We start from the raw sequence: 11,840 nt of genomic DNA, 5'->3' as shown, positions 1-11,840 counted from the left end.
TAATACAGTTCATTTTTCTTGTTTTAATAAATATTGTGTTCATCAGCAGACTCCTGTGAATTTGTTCAGTAACTTTTCCTCCACAATTTCTTAAAGAAAAGTAAGGACCCATCAAGTTAGATTTCATTCTGGGATCTGACACAGCAAGCATCTCTCAAGTTGCCAAGAATAAAACATTGCAAGAAAGTATTGATATTATTAATCCAAATGACTTACGTAATGAATGTTTTATTGACCTTGTGTCAAATTCCTCTCTGTGCTTTGTGAATGGAGTTCTCTTTTTACTTTAGGTTGACTGAACTAAGTGTTTAGATAACAAAAGGTGAAAATTCCCATAAATACAATAACATCTTTGTACCAATTTGAGTGTAATTTTACCCCATTTATGTTCGAAAGCAGATAGCCATTAAAAGGAATGTTTTTGCTGATACGGTCACGAACGTTGATTTTGAACACCAGCTCTGAATCTCCTTGAGATATCTGTTGAGATAATTTTGTTGGAAGCATTACATTATAGACAGGAGGGGAACAGTTTAAACAACACTGTTTTCCTCAGACCATCTGTCTGTAAACAGAAAATGTGTTAAATTGTTTTTATTTAGTGTGATCCAATGTTACTAATAATCCACAGCAAACCCAAGTAAAGATTAACTGAGCAGGTTAGTTTATTCCACAACTTCAAAGACCACAACGTCCCTCACTGCATTTACACAGAAAAGGGGGGAATAGAGAAAAGGAGGTTTACAAGGACCGCAGAATATTGTTTCACTTGAAGTCCAGAGTCACAAAGTCAGAATCTAATGTGGAATTCTTTCACGTAAGCATCTTGAATTCAGCTGACTGGAGTATTGTGAGCAGTTTTGGGCCCCACATCTAAGGAAGGATGTGCTGGCCTTGGAAAGGGCCCAGAGGAGGTTCACAAGAATGATTCCTGGAATGAAGAGCTTGTTGTATGAAGAACGGTTGAGGACTCTGGGTCTGTACTCCTTGGAGTTTAGAAGGATGAGGGGGGGATCTTATTGAAACTTACAGGATACTGCGAGGCCTGGATAGAGTGGACGTGGAGAGGATGTTTCCACTTGTAGGAAAAACTAGAACCAGAGGACACAATCTCAGACTAAAGGGACGATCCTTTAAAACAGAGATGAGGAGGAATTTCTTCAGCCAGAGGGTGGTGAATCTGTGGAACTCTTTGCCGCAGAAGGCTGTGGAGGCCAAATCACTGAGTGTCTTTAAGACAGAGATAGATAGGTTCCTGATTAATAAGGGGATCAGGGGTTATGGGGAGAAGGCAGGAGAATGGCGATGAGAAAATATCAGCCATGGTTGAATGACGGAGCAGACTCAATGGGCCGAGTGTCTTATGGACTTATGGCCTTATGGTTTTGTAAGACTTTCTTTTCAACTGGTGTTAATGCCGTATGATGAAGTAAGAATGCAGAGATTGAATCAGTTCTATAGGCAATGGTACAAAATCTTCCAGCAGAGTCAGGTTAGATGGGTCGGTTGTCCTGTCTGGACAGAGCTGGATTAGACCAGAAGACCATAAGATATAGGAGCGGAAGTAAGGCCATTCCGCCCATCAAGTCCACTCCACCATTCAATCATGGCTGATTTCAACTCCATTTACCCACTCTCCCTCCATAACCCTTAATTCCTCGAGAAATCAAGAATTTATCAACTTCTGTCTTAAAGACACTCAACGTCCCGGCCTCCACCGCCCTCTGTGGCAATGAATTCCACAGACCCACCACTCTCTGGCTGAAGAAATTTCTCCTCATCTCTGTTCTAAAGTGACTCCCTTTTATTCTAAGGCTGTGCCCCCGGGTCCTAGTCTCCCCTGCTAATGGAAACAACTTCCCTACATCCACCCTATCTAAGCCATTCATTATCTTGTAAGTTTCTATTAGATCTCCCCTCAACCTCCTAAACTCCAATGAATATAATCCCAGGATCCTCAGACGTTCATCGTATGTTAGGCCTACCATTCCTGGGATCATCTGTGTGAATCTCCGCTGGACACGCTCTTGTGCCAATTTGTCCTTCCTGAGGTGTGGGGCCCAAAATTGCTCACAGTATTCTAAATGGGGCCTAACTAGTGCTTTATAAAGCTTCAGAAGTACATCTCTGCTTTTATATTCCAAGCCTCTTGAGATAAATGACAACATTGCATTTGCTTTCTTAATTACGGACTCAACCTGCAAGTTTACCTTTAGAGAATCCTGGACTAGGACTCCCAAGTCCCTTTGCACTTCAGCATTATGAATTTTGTCACCGTTTAGAAAATACTCCATGCCTCTATTCTTTTTTCCAAAGTGCAAGACCTCGCACTTGCCCACGTTGAATTTCATCAGCCATTTCTTGGACCACTCTCCTAAACTGTCTAAATCTTTCTGCAGCCTCCCCACCTCCTCAATACTACCTGCCCCATCACCTATCTTTGTATCATCGGCAAACTTAGCCAGAATGCCCCCAGTCCCGTCAACTAGATCGTTAATATATAAAGAGAACAGCTGTGGTCCCAACACTGAACCCTGCGGGACACCACTCGTCACCAGTTGCCATTCCGAAAAAGAACCTTTTACCCCAACCCTCTGCCTTCTGCCTGACAGCCAATCGTCAATCCATGTTAGTACCTTGCCTCGAATACCATGGGCCCTTATTTTACTCAGCAGTCTCCCGTGAGGCTTTGTTAGGTAGATGGTAAAATAATAAACTGCTACGTGTAGCTCAAAAATGTAATGTTTAGCTGATCAAAAGGCCAGAGTCTTGGGTCATGTGACTTTCCTTCTCCACAATGACATCAAAAAAGGATGTTTATCCAACATCTGGAATTGTCATTGCTTTCAGGGCTGATAATGTCTCAGCCATTATGGGTTGAAAGGTGTGCCATTTATGTTGAGGGCCTAACATATGAGAAACAACTGCCTCAGCACATTCACTGGCTCTGCTGACAAGATTGGCTTATCAACTGTAAATGGTCTTCCTGTATCTCCCATTGAAATTGGACTGACCAGTCCGAGATTCTCTGTTAGTAGCTCCTTAGGTATAATGAGTGTGACATTCCCGAAGCTGAGAGCAGAATTGTTTTGTCCTGGAGACAGCTGGGGATAACTCCCAGACAGAGGGTAAGCTATCATAATCATCTTATTCAGCAGAAATATCTACCTTAAAAATAAGAAATAACAAAAAGGCTACAGTTTTTATGGAATTTATTTCCTGTTCCGTGTCTGTGGAACCCAACAATTAAAACGCACTTTCCACGCCAGGATTGACACATTTCTGGCAATTTAACGGTTGTAATTCAGGGCCATAATGTTCGACAGATAACTGTATTATGATGGATATGTAAGATTGCTTAAGCTCCAGGATTGTGCTGGAGTCTCTAGGAATTGAAGATTAACCTCCTGCACACTGTAAGGAGAAACCTCGGAGAAAAATCAATAAAATAATTTATTTGGATATTTTCATTTATGAATCACAAAAATATTAAAGATGGCAGGTGTTGGCGATTCGTGGAAGGTTGATTCACTGGGCCAGTTAGAGGAGAGAAGCCGTGTGAAGAAATCTTGGGAATACATCCAATCAGAGTTGGAAGAATCATACAATCCCTCCAGTGCAGAGGGAGGACATTCAGCCCATCGAATCTGCACCGACCCTTCGAAGGACCACTCTACCTAGGCCCAATCTCTCACCTTATCCTTGTAACCCCACCCAATCTTTTGACACTAAGAGGCAATGTTAGCATAGCCAATCCACCTAACCTGCACATCTCTGGACTGTGGGCGGAAACCGGAGCACCCAGAGGAAACCCACGCAGACATGATCAGAACGTGCAGACCGTACAGTCACCCAAGGCCGGAATTGAACCCAGGTCCCTGGCGCTATGAGACAGCAATGCTAACCACTGTGCTGCCCTCTATAGCGTTGGAGCTATGAGGGAGGGAATCCACCGAGTGCGAACTGCGTGGAAACAAATGCAGCACAATTCTGTTTGTCTTTATATTTGCGACTCTGTTCTGCTTGAAACTTTTGCATCGGGAGCTTCAGAAGAGGAGATTGCATTGTTGGCTCATTGGTGTTTAAATCCTAAGTCATAATGCCAAGGCCTGTTGGCAATACCACTTGAGGACTTATGCAAATTAATGGAAAAATTGATTTAAACGTTATGTCCTTTAGGGGCTGTTTTAGCACAGGGCTAAATCACTGGCTTTGAAAGTAGACCAAGGCAGGCCAGCAGCACGGTTCAATTCCCGTACCAGCCTCCCCGAACAGGCGCCGGAATGTGGCGACAAGGGGCTTTTTGCAGTAACTTCATTTGAAGCCTACTTGTGACAATAAGCAATTTTCATTTCATTTCATTTTCATTTCATGGCCTGGATTTTTAGGATACTGCCTGTCCCACAGCCATTTTGTGAACGTTAATTGGCTGGACTTCTACCCCTCACCCGAGAAGAATCAGATAGGTAGGCAGCTCTTTTGTCCAGCCACTACCAGAAAAGGCAGTGGACAGGGCTGGGGCTACATGCAGTTCCCAAAGCCAAAGTCCCGGGATTCCAGGGACAGATGAGTTTTGGGATCACAGGGTAGGGAGGGTTGGAGAAGGCCAGGAGAGGGAGGTGTGCAGAGCGGGGTTGGGGTGTCGTTGGAGAGGCTGGCGGGAAGGCTGGTCCTGCGGTTACCAGACTATAAGGGGAGGGGTGCCCAATGTTTAAAAGGCTGATGGGAGTGTGTGTACCATTTTTGCCGCCTCCCTGCCCCCATCCCCCACCCGCCCCCCATAAAATTGTGGAGGTCGGGTTGAGTGGGGATCCAGGGTGGGCGGGAACCCAGTAGGAAGCTCGCTTGAAGAATTTAGTACTCATCTCCCTCTCCCCCGCTTACAAACCTGCTGGCGAGGGAGTGTAAAATTCCTCCCATAGGTGGGTTTCACAATACACAGGCCAAGAAAGTGGCTGAAAATCCGTTATCATGGCCATATGACAAGTGAACTAATCTCAGCTTGGATTTACGTATCAGTTTGACCTCAGCTGACCTCTGCCTAATTAACTGCATCGGTTCTTAATCTAGTTAATTGTGGAAGTAAAGTCTATAGCATGGCTGAATACTTTCAGCTCCATTCCAGATTCTTTACAGGTGTGGATTTCAAGTTCCTGGAAAATGCATCGGCCTCTTAAAAAAAATCTGACTGGAAGCGATTACGGCTCCGCTGGAGTTTGGACTGAGGGCATATTACACATTTGGGTGATTTTAATTTTTTGCACCCAGTGCTGTACCACACTGGAATGGATTTAGTTGATTAGACAAACAGCCTTTATGATTTTCTTTTTCTTTTTACTTTTCTCCCTGGTTGCTCTGAAGGTGCTGACCTCTCGTGAGTACCATTCAGTGTCCATTGACCAGCTCCTAGATAAGTAACTATGCTTTGTGTCTGATTAAAGACAGGTAATGTTTATTCTCAGGATCATTATAGCTGAACATGCATCGAGCCCCCCTCAATACCCACTTTGGTGTATTTTCCAGCATGGAACGCCGGACAATCGGAAAACTGAAAACAATTCTGACACTGGTTGCATAATTTAAAAAAAATTAATTTATGGGATGTGGTTGGGTCAGCATTAATTGCCCATCCTTAGTTGCCCTTGAGAAGGTGGTGGTGAGTTGCCTTCTTGAACCAGTGCAGTCCTTCAGGTGTAGGTACACCCACTGTGCTGTTCGGGAGGGAGTCCAGGATGTTGCCCCAGCGACAGTGAAGGAACGGCGATATATTTCCAAGTCAGGGTGGTGAGTGACTTGGAGGGGAACCTCCAGGCGATGGGGTTCCCAGGTAACTGCTGCTCTTGTCCTTCTAGATGATAGCGGTTGTGGGTTTGGAAGGTGTTGTCTAAGGAACCTTTGTGAGTTACTGCAGTGCATCTTGTAGATGGTACGTCTGGCTGCCACTGTTCGTTGTTTGTGGAAGGGGGAGAATCAAGCGGGCTGCTTTATCCTGAATGGTGTTGAGCTGCTTGAGTGTTGTTGGAGCTTCACTCATCCAAGCAAGTGGAGAGTATTCCGTTACACTCCTGACTTGTGCCTTGAAAATAGTGGACAGGCTTTGGGGGGTCAGGAGGTGAGTTACTCTCCGGAGGATTCCTGGCCTTTTACCTGCCCTAGTAGCCACAGTATTAACGGGGCTAGTCCAGTTCAGTTTCTGATCAATGGTAACCCCCAGGATGTTGATTGTGGGGGATTCAGTGATGGTAATGCAATTGAATGTCACGCGTCAGTGGTTTGATCCTCTCTTGAATGAGATGGACATTGCCTGGCACTTATATGGCATGAATGTAACCAGCTTCATGCGCGGCAGCACTTAGAAACATATGGTGAGGACCTGTCCGCCTGCATTAGAGCTACATGCTAATAGGATGTTACTCTATGTATATTAGTGCTAAAGAAAGACAGAACATGTATTGATATAGCCTCTTCGCATCTTTGGCGCGTGGAAACATTACTACCTGCAAGAAATCCACAAGCTACACATCACCCTGACTTGGAAATATATGACCATTCCTTCCTTGTTGCTAGATCAAAATCCTGGAATTCCCTCATTAACAGCATTGTGGATGTCCCTACACCACATGGGCTGCAGCAGTTCAAGAAGGCAGTTCACCACCACCTTCTCAAAGGCAATTCAGGATGGCCAATAAATGTTGGCCCAGCCAGAAATGCCTACATCCCAGCAGAGAAATACCTATCCTGCAAACCTATATGTGCCTTGGTGTCAAAGTTTGTTGAGTAACGCTCTTGTGAAACACCTTAGTGCATTATCTTGCATCACAGCTATTATATAAGTGTACTTTGTTGTCAGATAGATAACTGCCCAGAGTTTTGACCCGAAGTTGGGTGTGGAGATTTCCCGGCTCTGCGAACCAGACCTTCAAAAACGTCTGCCTGCAGATTGGGCTTTTGTTTGGGGGAAGGGGGTGCTTGCTGAAATCGGAGTCAGGGTGGTTTATCCAGAATGGGTGCAGAGGCTGCCAGGTGGGGAGGTGGGCTGGGTGGAAGACACCAGCACTATAAATACAATAAAATATCAAAACAATAAACAGCAGTCAAGCCCTCACCTCCCACCCTGCACACACTCCATATGTACATTCATGCCAACCCATGTCCCACTGACACCTCCCATGATCCCTCATATTCCCATGCCATACACCCCAGCCAAACTCCATGGTCTCTCATTCTCCCTATGCCAACCCATTTCCCCACCCACCAAACTTTACCCTTACACCCTCCATACCAACTCACCTAATATCCTTGCACACTTCCTTGACAGCTTTGACATCTTCAATATTTCCTTGAAAGCATTGGCATTTACTTCACAGCTGGACAGTAGTTGGACTTGGGTCGCACGGTAGCATAGTGGTCAGCACTGTTGCTTCACAGCGCCAGGGACCTGGCATGTGAATTCCCTGCTTGGGTCACTGTCTGTACGTTCTCCCCGTGTCTGCGTGGGTTTCCTCCAGGTGCTCCGGTTTCCTCCCATATGTCCCGAGAGACGTTGTTAGGTGAATTGGACATTCTGGATTCTCCTTCAGTGTACCCGAACAGGTGCCGGACTGTGGCGACTAGGGGATTTTCACAGTAACTTCATTGCAGTGATAATGTAAGCCTACGTGTGACACTAATAAAGATTATTATTATTGACAGCGGGACAGTTTTCTTTTGAAAGCTAGGCAGTTCCTTAACAGATTGACAGTTTTTGACAGTTGGACAGTCCCTTGACAGTTCCATAACAGTTGCATAAAAAGTGCACAATCATGTTTAATTTTAACAATACTGAAGGATATCAACTCTCCGAAAGGGTGCCTTACCTCTCCTGGGGTCACGCTCCCGGACTTCCAAAATCCCATATCACTGGTGCCATACGCAAGAACATGTCAGCATACAAAATAGTATAGAAGTCATAGGCTAAATAAGCCACTTTTCCCCTCGAGCCTGCTCCACCATTCAAGAAGATCATGGCTGATATGTTTGCGTTGAGTCCCACATTCCCATCTACCCCTGATAACCGTTGATTCCCTTGCCTTGGCTGCATCTATTTACTGACCTAAGGCTACGCCATCCCCTCCCACCCCCTCACAGATTTTGAAATCAGCTGAAGTTTCAGCTGCAGCAAGCAAGTGCCCAATTTAAATGGAAAATCATGGCCAGGTGGTGTCATCAGTGCTGCAGTGATTTTTTCAAAGACTTGGCAGTGGCCCACCATGTGTCAAAACTCCCAGGGAAACTAAGTGGGTTGCAGCATTGTGACTACCAAGATCAATAAAACTTTTGATTCTTCCGAGGAGCAGGGAGGAATTTTTGGGCCTCCCTTGCCCCTCCTCTCGGTCTCGCTCCCCGCACCAGCATCCGTTTGAGAACCTATTTGCATCCAGCATTTATTTATGTCAGAGTCCGTTCTCCCAGGTCCCTGCTGACGGCCGACTCCTGACTCATTATCCTACCCTTCTCCCCTGGCCATTGCACCATTTCCGCCCGCTTCCAGCAAGGCACTGATTCTTCTGATTGTTCAAATGTGGCCCCTCAATAAGGAGGACTCATTTCCTTCATAACATCCGTGTACACATCCAGTGTGTCATACCTACCATCCCTTTATATTTTTATTATTTTTATTATTGTTATTTATAATCAAGGCTTTAACCATAGAACCATAGAATTCCTACAGTGCAGAAGGAGGCCATTCAGCCCATTGAACCTGCAACGACCCTATGAAAGCGCACCCCACCTAGGCCCACTCCCCCACCCTATCCCCGTAACCCCATAGCCCCACCTAACCTGCTCATCTTTGGACATTAAGTGGCAATTTAGCATGGTCAATCTACCTAACCTGAACTTCTTTGGACTGTGGGGGCACCTGGCGGAAACTCACGCAGACACGGGAAGAAAGTGCAAACTCCATACATTCAGTCACCCAAGGTGGGAATTGACTCCTGGTCCCTGGGCGCTGTGAGGTAGCAGTGCTGACCACTGTGCCACCGTGCCACTTTAGTGTCAGCTTTATTTAATTCTCTGCTTTAATTCACTCCTTTGGAGTGCTACTCGAACCCATCGACTTCAGACAGAGGGGTATGAGTGCTGCCACTAGGCTAAGCTGACAGGGCTGTTACCAAGCCTATTACTAACAAAGGCTAAAGGGCTTTACTGTGTGACATTGCTGTACAGTAAAAGGATGCTGCTCTCAGTAGAACTACTCCAAGTAGAAAGCAATCCTGAAGCAGGAAACTGACACTTTTATTGACCAGTTTGGAAGTCATTTCTAAGTATGAAGAACACATTTCAAACTATTGAATGACATCAGACTTCTGGGAGTCCAGTAGATGGAGGAAACAGAGAAATTAGCTTTACAGTTTCTTTCCAGCTGAACTTTGCAGTTCATTCCTGTTAAGGCAATAAGCGGCTTACCATTAAAATGAAAGAGCCACTCACCATAACAGGAATTCAAGATGAAATATTAGAATACGTGTCCTGTTGCAGAAAGTTTGGAACACTTAAAACTGTCGCAATTTTGATTTCTAAAAACCCGTTTGCAAATCTGCTGCGTCCCACATACAACAATTTCATAATTGGGATATTCTGTCATAAAGCTTCAGTTTGTTCAGCCTCTGGCTGCTTTCTACAGTTAACATCTTATTTTTCTCTGAACATTAAACGGACAATCTTGCCAATGTTTCCGAATGTGCTTTTTACGACTCGTTTTATTTTCTTGCCCTCCCAAGGAAATGGTCAACATTTCTCTTTTTTTTTCCCCCACCAAGAATACACCCTGCTGTGCTATAATGCCCATTTGGGAGGTTGGCATATGACCATCTCATATCATCCGGCTCATCCAAGGCTGGAAACCTGAGCACACACCTTTTAGAATGTAACGTTTTTAGTTTCTTAATTGCTTCCCAGATTTCCACAACTGAACCATGTTTCATCATAGTAGTTTCTCTGGTCGGCGATGCCGAAATCGCGTTAGACGATTGGCCGGAAGATACCCGTTTGCGCCGAAATCGGGTGCGGTGCCGTGTTTGCGATGCTACGCTGCCTCAAAAATGGCGCCAGCGAGGAATATGCGGCACTCTGTCGGGACCGCCTAGGGACATCACCTGTGGCCCTCCCCTGATGCTCCGTCCCCGATGGAACGAGTGCCCGATGGCACGGAACACTTATGGTATTTTCTTCCGTGGACCCCGCGTGGCGGTTGTGGCCGCAGGTAAAGACGGGGCTTTATGCTGCGCAGCTGCAAGCCCCCCACCGGACGGAGGATCGGTGCAGCTGTTGCACCATGTTTACTGGCGTAAAACGCCACTGTTCCCACGCCGGCGTCTGCACTTAGTCTGGAAATCGGAGAATCCAGCCCCTTATCTCTAACACATTGGCGGGAATTCTCCATTTGAGAAACTACGGGCTCGATTCACCGTTTTGGAGACTGAGTGCCGACGCTGGTGTGGGAACTGTGCCATTTTACGACGCCAAAATCGCACCGAACCTTCACCCATCCTGCGACTGGTGAGGGGCTCGCAGCCGCGCCGGGTAAAAGTCCCGGCTCCCACAACGGAAGCGGCTGGAGAATGGCCAGTTCCGTGGCTGCGCATGCGCACAGCAACAACCTGCAGCGGTCACGCCGTAAAACATGGCGCCAGCCGTGCACGGACCCGACCTGCCAAATACTACCTCCCTGGTCACTCCCTGGCCACCTCCAGGCCATCCCCTGCCAAATCCCGCCCTAAATGTTGCTGCCAGAACTGAATAGCGGGCGATCCGCATTTCCGTTAGGGGCATTGGCGTAACTGAACAGTGTGCGTCGGAGACATCACGCGGCTGCCGTTCAGTGCTGCTCTCCACAAAAGTGGACCAGATGGAACGGCATTTGGGGGGGTCTTCCAGGGGTTCGGAAGCCCACAGGTGGTTGCCCTCTGCGCAGGGTGGCAGGCAGTGCTAAGATGCCAGGCTGGTATTTCTTCCTGTGCTGGGGTTGGACTCGGGGGTACCCTGCCCATGTGAGGTGAGTTGGGGTGCGGTGAGGTCCGAGGAACCCCTTATAGGTGAGTTGAGGTTTTGGGGGGTCCAGGGGTCAGGTCGGGGGCCATTATATTGGGACGTGATTTAAAAATGGCTTCCATTTTTAAGAAAGACCATGCTATCTAATGGAACGTTGATGCAATCCGGGGCCTCAATAGGGGACGCCCCACCAAGGTCGCACTTAGTCCCTTTTCACGCACTGAGGAGCTTCCACTCGCCCCCTGCAGTGGGGAGTTTCGGCGCGTGGAGTTCCTCAGTGCTGGAAACGGGACTAAGTCCGACTTTGGCGGGGCGTTCCCTGCTGAGGCCCCGGATTGCATCAAAGTTCCGTTAGAAAGCATGGTCTTTCTTGGCACTGCGAGCACTGGGAAACACCCAGCTAAACACGCTTGCCACGGTACTCTGTTGCAATTTGGTTAGATCACCCCCTCAATTTATGATGGATGGATTGCATATGTTTAATGATCTAATTATTGGGGCTAAGTGACTTAATTATTGTTGTTGAATGAAAGAACCGAGAGAGGGAGGGATGTGGCGTTAGTCCCCTTTAAGGGGTGATCTGCCGAGGGAGTCATGTGGCCCAGTTAACCAATCGGAGACCAGGGTGGGAGGGATCACCCTAGCAAGCACGGGTTTCTGTATCAGTTCCATCCTGGAGTCTGACTAGCAGCCATGAGGCTGAACACCTCTGCATTGTAGTTATGTGTAAATAAACGTTGCAGTTGTTATTTACCCAACTGGTGAATGGGAAATATTACACTCCCCATATCTTCTGATTCCCTGAGACA

The sequence above is a fragment of the Scyliorhinus torazame genome, chromosome 4, assembly GCF_047496885.1.
Source record: "Scyliorhinus torazame isolate Kashiwa2021f chromosome 4, sScyTor2.1, whole genome shotgun sequence".
In the NCBI taxonomy this organism is placed as follows: domain Eukaryota; kingdom Metazoa; phylum Chordata; class Chondrichthyes; order Carcharhiniformes; family Scyliorhinidae; genus Scyliorhinus; species Scyliorhinus torazame.
Note: the sequence above shows the minus strand (reverse complement) of the source record.